A 16,751-nucleotide genomic window follows, 5' to 3' on the forward strand; every position below is an offset into this window, starting at 1 on the left:
ATTCTACAAATAATTGTAGGCGCACTATATACATATTCCTGAGAAATAGATTATAATAATCAAGTCAAATATTAAAGAAAAAAATATAAAGTCCAAGTGTGCTTTTATGGTAAACGAAATAAATACGACAAAATTAAATTTTGACTTTAAAAAACATTTTTATGTTACATTTTTTGAGTTACGCTTTTTAGAATTCGTAAAAAAGAGTTAAAAATTTTAAAAATGACAAAAAAATTATCTTTTTATATATATATAGATACATTCTTAGTAAGATTTATTGAATTCAGCAGGTACTGGCGCAGATATGTTAATTTTTTTCATTCTTGTGTTTATAAGAAACATGAGCCTGATGTGTCCTAGAGATTTCTTCAATGTTTGGGCATATATCTGAAAGGCAAACTCTCATTTTCTCATCAATGCATTGAAGAATTCCTCTCTTTTTACTCTTAATTGTCTTGAGGGTAAAAAATCCTAATTCACATAAATAGGATATTGAAAATTGTAGTAAAATGTACAAAGCTTTTTTAGATATTGCCACATATTCTTCTTTCACAGAAATCCAAAAGGTTTCAAGAGACAATTCCTTATGTTTAATCATTAATCCAAAATCCCCACCATACATATCATCTTAACTTTACACCAAAGGATAGAAGAAACTTGCCTTCAGTCTTCCCGGGGAACATGGGGGTAGTGTAAACAATCCAGCACCACAGCTTAACAGCCTTTTGCAACCTAATCAGGCAAGTGAGGTGGGGGGTTGTGTAGACTGTCAGCTTACAGCAAATTCCCCACATCTCTGTCCCCTAAAAATCTAAATTCCAAAAATCCTGTTGGTTTTTTGGTCCCCAACAGGCACATATCTCTCTGGAATACCATGAGGTGCACCTGAAAATCTTCTAGGGAGCACCCTTTGAGAACCACTGTATTAAATGCTTTATTCTCAGATCATGCCCTTTTTGCTATTAAAATATAATTTCCTTTATAAAATGATTACGATTTTACAAAGTATTTAATTTCACTTGCCTCTAAAGCAGGAGTCAGGAACCTATGGCTTGAGAGCCAGATGTGGCTCTTTTGATGGCTGCATCTGACTCGCAGACAAATCTTTAATAAAAAAAAAAAATGTTAAAAATATAAAACATTCTCGCCTGACCTGTGGTGGCGCAGTGGATAAAGCTTCGACCTGGAATTCTGAGGTCGCTGGTTCAAAACCCTGGGCTTGCTTGGTCAAGGCACATATGGGAGTTGATGCTTTCTGCTCCTCCCTTCTCTCTCTCTCTCCTCTCTAAAACGAATAAATAAAGTTAAAAAACAAACAAAAAAAAATATAAAACATTCTCATTTATTACAATCCATTTATTTCCTACCACTCATGTTTATGGTTGCGGGTGGCTGGAGCCAATCACAGCTGTCCTCCGGGGCAACACCAAATTTTTATTGGATAATGCGTAACATACACGGGTCGTTGTATGGCTCTCACGGAATTACATTTTAAAATATGTGGCATTCATGGCTCTCTCAGCCAAAAAGGTTCCTGACCCCTGCTCTAAAGAGTTTGCCTTCCAGACCATCTCCACAACACCGAAGAGGTTGCATAGGATTTGTACTTCCTCTGGACCATACTTGACTCCTTTGACAATCACCAGTCTTAGTTATACTGCCTAAATGGTTCTCAAATAAACTGCTTCTTCTCTAAACACACAGCTACCCCCTTATTTCAGGCTCTCATAACCCCTCACCTCAGTTGTTGCCAACCCCTTCCAGTCTCTCTCTAGGCTGCTTTCAAAACAGTCACTCTCAAATGCAAATCCAATCCTGTTGATTCATTACTGGCTTCTCATAACTTAAAATAACAATCCAAATTCCTTAGTCTTGCCTACATAATTCTTCATTTTTGGTTGAGGGGTAATTTCACTTACTAATTGTCTTTCCCAGTCTCCACCTTCTCGTCTAGTTCTGTTAAATGTCTCCCTACTCCCTAAACAAGGCTCAAGTCTATAAGCTTTTTCAAGATAGGGTCCCTTTAAAATTTGTCTGCATTCCCCAGTCCTAACACATCTGACATTCAAACACTGTATACACTAAAAGGGAAGAGTAACATAATAGTTAACAATAACAATAGTTAGCATATACTGAGTGCTAAGCACCATTCTACACAATTTACAAATATTAATTTAATCCCAAGCAAGGTTCTCTGTTTTAATTAAGTGAATTGTGCAAGGCTTCACAGCTTATAGGCAGAGCTAAGAAACAAATCCATGCACTGTGCCTCCAGAGCCTGGACTCTTCACCCACCTCTCACAGAAGAGAAAAAAATGAAGGAAGAAGGATTGGAGTCCCCCTTCACTTAGTTAAGGCACACATGTTCAAGTAACTTTAGCTTTCTTTAACTCTCTCACACTTAGCTCATTCATCCCTCTTCAGCCACAAACCGATAAAACAGTAAGGCTTTAGCAGTACTCATTCATTCAATTAGCAAATATTCAGTGAGCAGATATGAAGGTGGCAGATGATCTTGGCCCTTGTTCTATAAAAGCTTAAAAACTAGGTAGCAAGACCCTATACAGCCTTACTAGTAGTAAAAATATATATAGAGAGAGTAAAATGATACATACTTGCCCCAAAGGAACTGGCTAAAAGAATGATGATGTGCAGTGTGGGTAAGTGGGTAGCTCTTTGGTTGAAGTTTAGTCAGTACAGACTATTTGGCGACTTGCAAGCATGTATTAAAATTTTTAATTAAATTTAAAATGTGCATACCTTTTAACCCAGCAATTTCATTTCTAGGTCTCTATCTTACCTATCTGCCAAGTATATTTACTGCAGCATAGTATGAAAAATCTAAATGTCTATCAACAGCTACATAAACTTGACACATCTGTATTAGGAAAACTATGTAGCAATTAGAAAGGTTAGGGTTTATTTACAAGGAAAGCTAAGACATACTAAGTGAAAAGAACAAGCTACAGAATGTATACAGTGTGATCTCTACACAACAACACAAGGTACTCCTTAAAATCTGTGCATTTTACTATGTGCAAATTTTGCATCAAAAGGAAAAAGCTTTAAATAAAATAAAGGATTCTAGAGAATATGAAACTAGTTTGGATTAACAGATGGGAGTGGTAGATAGATGGATATATGATAAAGTAAGTATTGTAAAACGGTAATGGTAAAATCTAAGTGGTCGCATATACAGGTGTTCATTATAAAATTCTGTCAGTACTGTGTATTTAAAAATTGTTAAAATATTGGAAGGAGCCTGATCAGGCAGTGGTGCAGTAGATAGAGCGTCAGACTGGGATGCGGAGGACCCAGGTTCAAGACCCTGAGGTCACCAGCTTCAGCACGGGCTCATCTGGTTTGAGCAAAGCTCACCAGCTTGGACCCAAGGTCGCTGGCTCGAGCAAGGGGTTACTCGGTCTGCTGTAGACCCATGGTCAAGGCACTTATGAGAAAGCAATCAATGAACAACTAAGGTGTCGCAACGAAAAACTGATGATTGATTCTTCTCATTTCTCTCTGTTCCTGTCTGTCCCTATCTATCCCTCTCTCTGACTCTGTTGCTGTAAAAAATAAATAAATAAACAAACAAACAAATAATATATATATATTGGAAGGAAATGTTAACAATACAAATCAGTTTACAAGAGGTACAGTGCTACAAATTTGGACAAGAGCAGGGAAGTATATACTGCAAGACTATAAATGGTGTTGTTTCTTGAAAATTAGGGATGAATTTGGACATGGATTTTACAGGATGAAATTAAAATATCACAGTAACTATAGACATATGTGACAAATAGTTATTTACAATCTTTGCCAATTCATCTATCTGACATAGTATAATTCCCCAGTGTCTATATGCGCAAGCCCTGTGTTTAGCGCTGGGGCTCTAGCAGTGATTGGACAGACTTGCCGACCTCACAACAACCACGCTGACATGACTCCTACCAGTTGATGTGCTCCTCACAATAGTCCTACTTTGTGGGAAACTGACACTCAAAGAAATTAAATAACTTGTTCAAGGTCACATAGCAAGCTCAAGGAACAAGCGGCTAAACTTCTTAGAGCATGACCAATCTGGAGAAGAATGGGACAGACTATCATATCCTGCTTGCAGAGAGGTACAGTATAATCCAGACAATAAAGTATTCGAATATCTGCTGATATGATTTTCATGTGCCACTGTTTCAGATTTGGACCTTATACTATGATCAGAACTCATCTATGAAAACAATTTTTAAAAAAGCACTTTGAGGGATTGGAACTAGTGCGAAAGACTTATGTGAACAATGTCAACAGAACATTAAAAAGTCACCTAAGAAAAAGTCACCTGGCCATGTGTGATAATATAAAGTGGGAACAGCTCCAAAGTCATCCTGTAAAAGACTCATAATGTCCAAGTAAAGCAAGCAGAGAGGGCAGATCTGACCCTGTAGGGCCAGCTTCTGGAGTGGGGCTGAACTGGGAAGTGAAGGGGACAGATTTCAGACAGATGTCAGACGGGCAGAGGTAAAAGCTAATTCTTTTCAAAATAAGAAAAACATAAAATACTTTTCTAGTTTTACAACCTGAAATGTCCTAAATCACAATAGTTACTCTCTTAGAAATCCAGACATTTTCCCATGATTATTAAAATCCAAATGGAAAATTCCAAGTTTCAAGAATCTTATCAGCTCCGCAGCTCAGCTGGTTAGACTCCCCACAAGCCAAGGTTGCAGATTTGAGATCCCCAAGAATCAACCAATGAATGCATATAAAAATGAAACAACAAATAAATGGTTCCCTCTCCCCCCTTCCTCTCTCTCTAAAATCAATTTTGAAAATTTAAGAGAATCTTATCATTTAGATTAAATTTTATAAACTGGCTTAAATGGAGACAGTAGAATTATTTTAGTCAAGATGAGCTCAGAATAATAGTGTATGGAACTACCCTATTCTGGATGCTTTTAAGTATAAACAGTATACTTTCTTTTTTGAAATGCATTTAATTTATGGTTGGCCCTTAGTGCCTCTTAATTGTGGGTTGAAGTCATCCTGAATTAGACACATTTTAAAGTTTATTTATTTATATAATAAAATCCTGCCTGACCAGTGGTAGTACAGTGCATAGAGCATCAACCTGGGATGCTGAGGGCCCAAGTTCGAAACCTCGAGGTCATCAGCTTGAGTGTTGGATCAACATGATCCCAAGGTTACTTGCCTGGGCCCAAGGTCACTGGCTCAGCTGGAGTTATCTTACCCACCTACTCATCAAAGCACATATGAGAAGCAATCAATGAACAACTAAAGTGAGGCAACTGAGTGGATACTTATCTCTCTCCCTTTCTGTCTGTCTCATTCTCTCTCCCTTAAAAAAAATTATGAAATTATTCTCCCTTATTGGTGGTATAACATAAATCTATGTAAAATGTGTTCTAAGAGTCTAACCTGTGGTGGCACAGTGGATAAAGCATCGACCTGGAAATGCTGAGGTCACCGGTTTGAAACCCTGGGCTTGCCTGGTCAAAGCACATACATATAGGAGCTGATGCTTCCTGCTCCTCCTCCTTTCTTTTTCCTCTCTAAAATAAAGTCTTAAAAAAAATAAAAAATGTCCCAAACACTTTTGGAAAAAATGGGAAGAGTTTTTCCTCCAAAGCTAAATAAATTTTATCAAAGCATTAAGTGAATGCAATTACTTCAACCCAGTGTAACTGCCCACCATAGTCTACTTCAAAATCTGTCTAAAACCTCACTTCTGGATTTAACTGCTAGAATATAAAAACTACTCCAAAATAAATGCAAAGGGCAAACTATTTAAATATCCCACGTTACTCAGAACAATAGCTCAACAAAATTAACCCACTCTTCTAAAAGAAAAATTATTCTCGGCCCTGGCCGGTTAACTCAGTGGTAGAGCATCGGCCTGACGTGCGGGAGTCGCGGGTTCGATTCCCAGCCAGGGCACACAGGAGAAGTGCCCATCTGCTTCTCCACCCCTCCCCCTCTCCTTCCTCTCTGTCTCTCTCTTCCCCTCCTGCAGCCAAGGCTCCACTGGAGCAAAGTTTGCCCAGGTGTTGAGGATGGCTCTGTGGCCTCCGCCTCAGGTGCTAGAATGGCTCTGATTGCGGCAGAGCGACGCCCCAGATAGGCAGAGCATCGCCCCCTGGTGGGCATGCCGGGTGGATCCCGGTCAGGCACATGCGGGAGTCTGTCTGACTGCCTCCCCGTTTCCAACTTCAGAAAAAAAAAAAAGAAAAAAAAAAAAAGAAAAATTATTCTCAAAACACAAGATCTAATAATACCCATGCCTCCCCTGAACTCAGTTTTATATCCTAATGAGATGGGGAGGTATTTACTCTGAGGCATGTCTGGCTATGTCAGAAGACATGTTTGGTTGTCAACTGGGGAAAGAGGGGTGCTACTGGCATTTTATGAATAGAGAGACCCAAGGATGTTGCCAACATCCTACTAACCAAAGGACAGCTCCCTACAAAGAATTATTTGGCCCCAAATATTAATGATGCCCAGGTTGAGAGACCCCCAACTAATATAATGATCACCTCATTTGGCATATACTTTTTGTGAGCTGTGGTATGACAATATTTACCAAGGTGGTTCAGGACAATCATCTTGGTTGTCACTGCTTTCTTTATGACATGTAAAACTTATAATTGTTGACCATTTTGGTGAAAAACAATTATTAAACATTTTAGTAAGAATTTAAACAGCAAATTCAAATTATTATTCCAAGTTTTCCTGCTTTTGAAGATCTAAATAGCCATAATAGGCAATATTCATTAAAATGTAACTGATAAGTCATCAACTGTGATTTTATAAATTCTGATTCCCATTTCAGGTACATCTCTAATAAATTTCTAGCTTATTATCACTTTGGGGTCTCTTTTTTTCTTTGCTCTTGCATTATCAAACACCAATACACTGGAAACTCAGTTCCTCATTTGGTTAAAAAGAGGGCAATCAGCTTCTTTAATCCACACTGTAAATATTCTGTTTTAGACCAGTATCAATTAATCAATCCAATGATTATTTTTCATTTCTATGTCATGTTCCCTCTTCCAAGCACCTCTGTACACACACCTGAGTCCACTTATAAAACCATCTGAGGCCCTGGCTGGTGACTTAATGGATAGATAGAGCATCAGTTTGGTGTACGGATGTCCCAGGTTTGATTCTCTGTCAGGGCACACATGAAACACAACTATCTGCTTCTCACCCCCTTCTCTCAATCTCACCCCATTTCTTTCCCTCTTCTCCTCCCATAGCCAGTGGCTTGACTGGTTTGAGTATGGCCCCTCAGCCTCAGGCAATAAAAATAGCTCAGTACTTGGGTATTGGCCCCAGCCAGGGGTTGCTTGCTGGGTGGATCCCAATTGGGACACATGTGGGAGTCTGCCTTACTATCTCCCCTCCTCTCACCCTAAGAGTCCATCTGAATCCACCAAGTAAGTTTCGGTACACTAACATCTTAAAAGATGAAAGAACACTATTTTAGATCCTTTAGCAAATTGAAATAGTTTGCTTATTATCGAAAATATTGCATTCTGAAGTCCTTCCTGCTGAATGACAGTACGTAAATGAGTCACTCGTGAAGAAATATGAAGACACCCTTATTTTCTTTCCCTCCAAATATATTGTCTACTCATAAATTCTTCAGTTTGAGAAAATTCATCTAGGAGATCTTCATCTGATGACTCATAATCTGTGACTTGACTTCAACAATCACTTACCATCAACATTACAGTCTACAGTGCTGCTATGTACTGCATTGTATTCATCCACTAGTTCCTCTAATACTTGTGAGATGTCTTCCTGTTAGTTTTCTTCTCTTTACCATTATAGGAGGAAAGTGAAAAATATGGATTATCAAATATGTTCAATAAAGTTTTAAAAAATGGTAGTATAAAGAATGTTTATATATTCCTCAGTAGATTCCCAGAGGTTAACATCTTATATAATGTTTAAGATAGTACAACACAACTTCTTTTATACTTTCTTGAAAGACACTGTAATGCTTTGGGCAAAAAGCAGTAAGAAAACTGAAGTGTAATAGCTATGATTTATTTTACTATTGCAACATCCTTATAAGGCAATTCCATCATTCTTCAATTCTCTTATTTTAGTCGTTTTAGCACAGTTGGGAATAATGATGAATATGATGAAATACAAAAATGTCTCAAGATGTAGGAAGCCTTAACACCATTAAGATCTCATAATATAGCTCAGATGTATAAATGATAATAATAACTAAAGTGAGTTTATTCCATTTAAAAAAGTACATTTTCTCTTTGTTATTTTGAAGCCTTCCATTAAAGAAAGTAAGTCGTGAAATAAAAATTTTTATAAGTAGTACTGATTAAAAAAGCATTCAAACTAAGAGACATTGATAAGAGTGTGGTGGTTACGGGGGGGAGGGGGGAATGGGAGAGGGATAGGGGGTGGGAGGGGCACAAAGAAAACAAGATAGAAGGTGACAGAGGACAATCTGACTTTGGGTGGTGGGTATGCAACATAATTGAACGACAAGATAACCTGGACTTGTTATCTTTGAATATATGTATCCTGATTTATTGATGTCACCCCATTAAAAAAATAAAATTATAAAAAACAAAAAAAAAAATTTAAAAAAACTCAAAAAAAAAAAAAAAAAAAAAAAAAGCATTCAAAAACTAAAACTGGTTCCAATGGACATTGATGTTATATACATAGGTTGGAAATGAACAGCCCTGACCAGACAGGTCAGTTGGTTAAGAGTGCCGTCCCTATATATACAAAGGTTGTGGGTTCAATCCCTGGTGAGGGCATATACAGGAACAGATCAATGCTGATGTTTCTGTCCTGTCTCTCTCCCACTTACTCTAAATAGGGAAGTAAGGAAGGAAATAAGAAATGGAGGGGAGGGGAGGAGAGGAAGAGAGAGAAAGAGAGAGAGAGAAAGAGAGAGAGAGAAAGGAAAGAGAGAGAGAGAGAGAAAGAAAGAAAGAAAGAAAGAAAGAAAGAAAGAAAGAGAAAGAAAGAAAGAAGGAAAGAAAGAAAGAAAGAAAAAATAAATGAACAGGGAACCAGTATAATTCAAAAGGTATTATTAATTGTATTGATGTATACTTTCTGACTTAGAACAGTGTACAATAGTTTTGTGTAAGATACATTTGAGAAATCTGGGTGAAGGTTATATAGCAATTCTTTGTATTATTTTTGCAACTTTATTTTTGTGACAGAGACAGAGACATACAGATAGGGACATACAGACAAGAAGGGAGAGAGATGGGAAGCATCAATTCTTCATTGTAGCACCTTAGTTGTTCATTGACTGCCTTCTCTTATGTGCCTTGACTGGAGGCCTACAGTAGAGCAAGTGACCCCTTGCTCAAGCCAGCACCCTCAGGGTTTTGAACCTGAGTCCTCTGTGTCCCAGTCCAATGCTCTAGCCACTGCGCCACCACCTGGTCAGGTTTTTGCAACTTTTTTGAAGCCTATAATTATTTCAAAATGAAAACTTTAAGAACATTTAAGTAGTAATCACAGAGGAAATATAAAACAAGGAAATCATGTGTAACCCTATTCTCAAAGACATTTAGATTTAGTTTGTGCCCTGGGTGCCTGGCTCAGTGGTAGAGCAATGGCCGGGCATGTGGAAGTCCCAGGTTTAACCTGGTCGAGGCACACAGGAGAAGTGCCCATCTGCTTCTCCACTCCTTCCGCTCTTGCTTCTCTCTCTTTCTCCCCCTCCTTCAGCCATGGCTCGATTGGAACTAGTTGGCCTGGGGCGCTGAGGATGGCTCCTCGGTCTCTGCCTAAGGCTCTAAGAAAACCACAGATGGGCAGAGCATCACCCCTTAGTGGGCTTGCTTGGTGGATCCCAGTTGGGGCACATGTTGGAGCAGTCTGTCTCTCTGCCTCCACTCCTCTCACTGAATTAAAAAAAAAAAAGATTTAGTTTGTATGAGATTTCTATAAATTAATTGAGAATGGTATAAAACAGACTAAGTGTAACAAAATATATGCTGGCTAAAGCTATAAAGAAGAGGACCGGAGCCTGACTGGTGGTGGAGCAGTGGCTAGAGCATTGAGCTGGGATGCTGAGGTTCTGGATTTGAAACCTTGAGGTTGCTGGCTTGAGCACCTGCTTGCCAGCTTGAGCAAGGGGTCACTGGCTTGGCAGAAGCCCCAGGTCAAGGCACATATGAAAAGCAATCAATGAACTAAAATGCTGTAACTGCGAGTTAATGCTTCTTATCTCTCTTCCTTGCTGTCTCTCCCTATCTCTCTTAAAAAAAAGAAACAAACACAAAAACAAAAGCAGGATCTGAGGAGGTTCTTAAGAGGCTAGATCAGGGGTCAGGAACCTTTTTGGCTGAGAGAGCCATGAACGCCACATATTTTAAAATGTAATTCTGTGAGATCCATACAATATGTTTAATACTAAATACAAGTAAATGCGTGCGTTTTATGTGTTGGTCTTACATAAAAGTTTAAAGTACAACAAGTCTCTAAATTCTTTTTAATAACGTTGTTATGCTGTTGCTAACCAATGATGAATAAATTACTTCTTACCATTAATGTGACTTCTAGTGCTGCACGGTTTTGCTGATGGCTTGGTAGTCTGGTTGATATGTGGTGAGGTTAAGTTTCATGCAGATGTTGAGACTTCCATCTGTTAAACGTGATCGTAGGTTGGTCTTAATGTTCTATGGATGTGACAAAGATTGCTCACATGCATACATAGAGCCAAACATTGTCAGTGCAGCTGCAGTGTGTGGTGTGTGACGGGAAGCACATTCCAAGTTTTGACAATCAGCTGGTCCGCGGGTTGAAGTTTTTTCATTTCTCCCCACTTGTGTTTGCTTGCTGTCCGGCAAGTCTTTCAAATTCTTCATTCAGTGACTTGAACTTATTTACCCACATGTCGGAGGCCTTCAGGTCAGCAGCTTGTAGCTCAAATCTCTGACGGAGACACCAGGGATGTAACTCGGGTCGGCGCTGTACACTGCACACTCTTGTGGATGGGTCATTAACTTAGAAAGACGAGTGCGCTCATGAAATTCTCAAAAGTGTGCTTTGAATGAATGCAGGAGATTAGATGTGAAACCTGCTAGCTGCTGGAGATCAAGATGTTGAGCAGGGTCACTTGCTGTGCATGTATCTTTAAACTCTCAGTTTTTCAAAGTGTAGTAAATGACCTGTTTCAATGTCCACGATGAAGAGTTCCAGCTTGTTTTCAAATGCAAACACTGCTTGTTGAAGGGATAAGACTGTATTTCCAACGCCTTGCATTTTCACATTGAGCTGGTTCAGATGTTCAGTCATGTCCACGAGATAGTAGAACTTCAGGAGCCACTACTCAGGTGTTAGCTAACTCAGGATGCTCGACGTTTTTCATTTCAAGAAAAGTCTGGATTTCTCTCTGCCATAAAACAGCCGAGTACCGTCCCTCTTGACAACCAACGCACACTGCTGTGCAGAAGCAGACCAGGATAATTATTCCAAATTTCATCCAGCAGTGTTTTAAACTGGCGATCATTTAAAGCTCGGGCAACAATCAAGTTGACCACCCAAATGACCAGTGACATCACCTCACCAAGCTGCTCGCCACACATCTGAGCACAAAACGCCTCCTGATGTAGGATGCAATGAAAACTTAGGATGGGTCTCTTTTCATGTTCATGAAGAAGCGCTACGAATCCTCTGTTTTTCCTCACCATGCACGGTGCAACATCAGTACACACCGAAATAAGTTTATCCATCGGTAGATATTTTCTTTAGCAAACTCAGTGAGAGACTTGTATAAATCCTCCCCTCTTGTTATCTCTTTCATAGGCAAAACAGCAAGACTTTACTCACATAGTGTGTCACCAACAGCATACCTTGCAATCACACCGAACTGGGATAAATGGCTTACGTCTGTTGACACTTCCAAAGCAAGAGAAAAGAATGGTGCTGCATTTATGTCCTTCACTTGTGTTGCCTCAATTTGATTTGCCATCATGATAGTTCGATCGTGAACAGTTCTTGCCGACAGAGGCATGTCTTGTATTCATTTGATTATCTTGTCTTTATCCGAAAAGTCATCAAAAAGTTCACTGGCAACATCAAGCATGAATGTTTTGGCATACTCCCCATCTGTAAATGGCTTTTCATTTCTCACAATTCCTAAACCACCAGCAAAGCTAGCCCAATTCCAGTCACCTTGTTGGGTCCAAACACGGAATTGCTGCTGACTAGCTTGCACTCTGCACAGTAGCTCTTGACATGCTTTCTTCCTGCTGTCCCCTGCTGGATATTTCAAAGCAAATGTAGTATGGCATGTGTGGAAGTGCTGCTTTATATTTGTTTCACTGATGCAATTTTATCATTGCATATTAGACACCCTGCAGAACCTGCTCTCTCCACAAAGGTGAATTCCTCTGTCCACTCCTGCTGAAAAGTACAATACTCATCTTTTTTTCTTCTAGTCATCTTCTTCATCAAAAGGGTTTCTGGCCTGACCAGGTGGTGGCGCAGTGGATAAAGCGTTGGACTGGGATGCAGAGCACCCAGGTTCGAGACCCCGAAGTTGCCAGATTGAGCACGGGCTCATCTGGTTTGAGCAAAAAGCCCACCAGCTTGAACCCAAGGTTGCTGGCTCCAGCAAGGGGTTACTCAGTCTGCTCAAGGCCCGCGGTCAAGGCATATATGAGAAATCAAAGAACAACTAAGGTGTTGCAACGCACAATGAAAAACTAATGATTGATGCTTCTCATCTCTCTCTGTTCTGTCTGTCCCTGTCTATTCCTCTCTCTCTCTGGAAAAAAAAAAAGGGTTTCTGCAATTAACTAGCTGACTACTTGATTAAAAAGAGGGAAGTTTACTTCCTGACCTCACAACGATCAGTGTATGTTACACATTATCCAATAAAATTTGGTGTTGTCCCGGAGGACAGCTGTGATTGGCTCCAGCCACCCGCAACCATGAACATGAGCGGTAGGAAATGAATGGATTGTAAATACTTGAGAATGTTTTATATTTTTAACATTTTTTTTTATTAAAGATTTGTCTGCGAGCCAGATGCAACAATCAAAAGAGCCACATCTGGCTCACTAGCCATAGTTTCCCGACCCCTGGGCTAGGTAGATGTATCTATCACTCACCTCATACTGCCTTTATCGTATTAGCTATATATGATATCTGCCCATACAAAGACCTGGGGCATACACTCCTCTAATCACCTTTGTATTCTCCACTGTGCTCAGCATACTGCTGTGTCTGTAGTAGAAACCAAACCCTTCATGCATGGCATGCACTCTCTAATATTTATTGAGCACATACGATGTGCCAAACATTGTACCCAAGCTGTCACTATAGCAGTAAACAAAACAAAAAACTTCCTCCATCAGGAGTTTACGTTCTAGTGAGAGAAAGGATAAGATAATCAAGTATTATCAGTGACAACTGTTAAGTTAAAGCAGAGGTTTTAAAAATGTTATGTAAGAGTGACCAAAGAATACCTTACTGATAAGTTAACTCTGAGTAAAGACAATGAGGAGCTAGCCACGTGGGAATCAGTGATGAAGCATTATAGAGCAGGGGTCCCCAAACTACGGCCCGCGGGCCACATGCGGCCCCCTGAGGCCATTTATCCGGCCCCCGCTGCACTTCTGGAAGGGGCACCTCTTTCACTGGTGGTCAGTGAAAAGAGCCTACTTCCCATGGAAATACTGATCAGTTTGTTGATTTAAATTTACTTGTTCTTTATTTTAAATATTGTATTTGTTCCCGTTTTGGTTTTTTACTTTAAAATAAGATAAGTGCAGTGTGCATAGGGATTTGTTCATAGTTGTTTTTTTTTATAGTCCGGCCCTCCAACGGTCTGAGGGACATGAACTGGCCCCCTGTGTAAAAAGTTTGGGGACGCCTGTTATAGAGGGTCCAGCAAGTGCAATGACCCTGATGTGTACACATGCTAGACACTTTCCAAGAACAACAAAAAGACAGGGTACTTACAATGAATGGAAGACAGACTAATAGAATATGAACTCAGAGAATTAATGGGGTTCAGGGTAGAAGGTAGGAAGCATATCATGTTTGTTCTCATTAAGTCATATTAAGGACTCTAATTTAATAGTCAGAATGAAATGGAAAGCCACTAGAGAATTTAAAGCAGGGAAATAACATGGTCTTATAAAAAACATAGGTTTTAGCCTGACCAGGCGGCGGCGCAGTGGATAGAGCGTCGAACTGGGATGCAGAGGACCCAGGTTCGAGACCCCGAGGTCATCAGCTTGAGCATGGGCTCATCTGGTTCGAGTGAGGCTCACCAGCTTGCACCCAAGGTCACTGGCTTGAGTAAGGGGTTACTGGGTCTGCTGTAGCCCCACAGTCAAGGCATGTATGAGAAAGCAATTAATGAACAACTAAGGTGTCACAATGAAAAACTGATGATTGATGCTTCTCATCTCTCTCCGTTCCTGTCTGTCTGTCCCTGTCTATCCCTCTCTCTGACTCGCTCTCTGTCTCTGTAAAAAATAAAAAATAAAAAAATAAAAAACATAGGTTTTATAAGAAACACATGGATTACAGTGTTAATAGACTGAAGAAAATATGTATTAAATGTAAACTGTGATTGAAAAATAAAAGAAGTACACCAAAGAGTGGCAAAGGAGAGAGAACAGTTAAGGTGATACTGATATAATCCAACCTAGAGATATTTGTGGTACCCATTGCTGTCGCTGGGGTTAGAAGAAATTAATTTTTTTAATTTTTATTTATTTATTTATTTTTTACAGAGACAGAGAGTGAGTCAGAGAGAGGGATAGACAGGGACAGACAGACAGGAACAGAGAGAGACGAGAAGCATCAATCATTAGTTTTTCATTGCGCGTTGCAACACCTTAGTTGTTCATTGATTGCTTTCTCATATGTGCCTTGACCGCGGGCCTTCAGCAGACCGAGTAACCCCTTGCTGGAGCCAACGACCTTGGGTTCAAGCTGGTGGGCTTTTCCTCAAACCAGATGAGCCCGCGCTCAAGCTGGCGACCACAGGGTCTCGAACCCGGGGTCCTCTGCATCCCAATCCGACGCTCTATCCACTGCGCCACCGCCTGGTCAGGCTGGGGTTAGAAGAAATTAAATGACCAAATTCTGGATACAGAGCAAACAGGATTTGACAACTGACCTTATATAAAAAAGACAGAGCCTGGCCTATAGTGGCAAAGTGGATAAAGCGCCGACCTGGAATACTGAGGTTGCTAGTTTGAAACCCTGGGCTTCCCGGTCAAGGCACAGATAAGAAGCAACTATGAGTTGATACTTTCCACTCCTCCCATCCTTTCCTCTCTCCTCTCTCTAAAGTCAATAAATAAAATCTTTAAAAACAAAACAAGAAAAGGTACAGAAAGAAGTCTAAGATATCTAGTAGATATCCAAAAGGAAATATGAAGAAGTGGGTATGTTAGTCTATAGAGAGGACCCTAGTCAGGGATAGAAATTTGAGTTATCAACTTTGTTTGGATTTTAGAAAGCGCACACAGAAGCTCTCCAAAATCAAGCATATTCACATTTCTGCACCAAGTGGGACAGTCTAGATCTGTGATGGCAAACCTATGGCACACGTGTCAGCACTGACATGCGTAGCCATTTTTGATGACACATGGCCGCATGCAGCGCATACCAGAGAAGTATGGGGTCTCATGCCGAGAAGGACGTTTCATCCTAGGCTCCTGCACGGCCAGGTATAATAGCCAAGGATAAAACGTTTGCTGTAGTATAGACACTCTGTGCCAGAGGCTTGAGGCCAAAACAACAGAACTCTGGCACAGAGTGTCTAGTTCTGGGATTTCCGGTTAGGCCGTTGGGGGATCTTTGACCTCACTTCCGGCCGGCGGAGTAGGGGGCAGCGGAATGTAGCGGAATGCCAGGGGACACATCTCTGGGGGCCCTGTGATCACCATTACCAGCAACCACATAACCATAGCAACCATCATTCAATCTACTGTTCTGGGGTGTCGTGGACTTCTAATTGACCATCATTACTGAGATAAGTGAGGGGGAGGCTGGGAGAGGCGAGGGTGCCGTTTCTCGCCATTAGAAATAGCGGCAGCTATCTAATTTACATTGGATGCAACTTGCAGAATTTCAGACAGCATCTGGGCTCAGGTGTTTGTCGACTTGAGGTCAAAGCTTGAGAATCTGGAAAGGTGCTGCTTAGAGAATCTAGAGGAGTGCCACTACGAACAGGAAATTTGGAGTGCCTGGAACCGATTACCAGACACTTTTAGCACCCTGAAAAATATAGCAATGGTTTTACTCACAATTTTTCCCTCTACATACTTTTGTGAGACCTTATTCTCAGCATTACATAATATCAAAATCAACAAAAGAAACAGATTGACAGATGAAGTTAGTAACACTTGCTTGGGCTTGAAGTGTACAAAATACCAACCTTCAATTGAAGATTTAGCCAATGAAATTCAGCAACAAAACAGTCACTGATAGGCAGATTAAAGAATTCCCCCTCACTTATCTTAGTTCACGGCACCCCACACAAGTTAAATAATATCAAGACCAACAAAAGAAACCGACTGACAGATGAACAAAGAAGTCACTAAGCAGGTAAGTTAAATAATTAGTTTTTGGTTTATTAAATACAGTTCTATATTACAATTACACATTTTTGTTACTTAAACTATAAATATTGCAAAATTATGGGGGTTTTTCTTGAAGTGACACACCACCCGAGTTATGCTCGGTTTTTTGGCAAATTTTGACAC

General features: G+C 40.1%; 1 protein-coding gene across 7 annotated transcripts in view; it reads right to left on the reverse strand.

Annotated features, from left to right (window-relative positions):
- Positions 1-16,751, reverse strand: part of SIN3A (SIN3 transcription regulator family member A) — a 100,321-nt gene that overhangs the window by 72,310 nt on the left and 11,260 nt on the right. Inside the window, exon 2 of one of the 7 annotated variants that reach the window (XM_066278240.1) lies at positions 1,024-1,104. The exons of 4 other annotated variants lie outside the window; for them this stretch is intronic. The gene's annotated coding sequence lies outside the window, so the exon portion shown is untranslated. Of the gene's footprint in view, positions 1-1,023; positions 1,105-1,153; positions 1,286-7,736; positions 7,835-16,751 lie in introns of those variants that run through there. 2 more of the 7 variants (XM_066278239.1, XM_066278241.1) reach the window with 2 other exon arrangements.

This window comes from Saccopteryx bilineata, chromosome 4 (genome assembly GCF_036850765.1).
Source record: "Saccopteryx bilineata isolate mSacBil1 chromosome 4, mSacBil1_pri_phased_curated, whole genome shotgun sequence".
Taxonomy (NCBI): Eukaryota; Metazoa; Chordata; class Mammalia; order Chiroptera; family Emballonuridae; genus Saccopteryx; species Saccopteryx bilineata.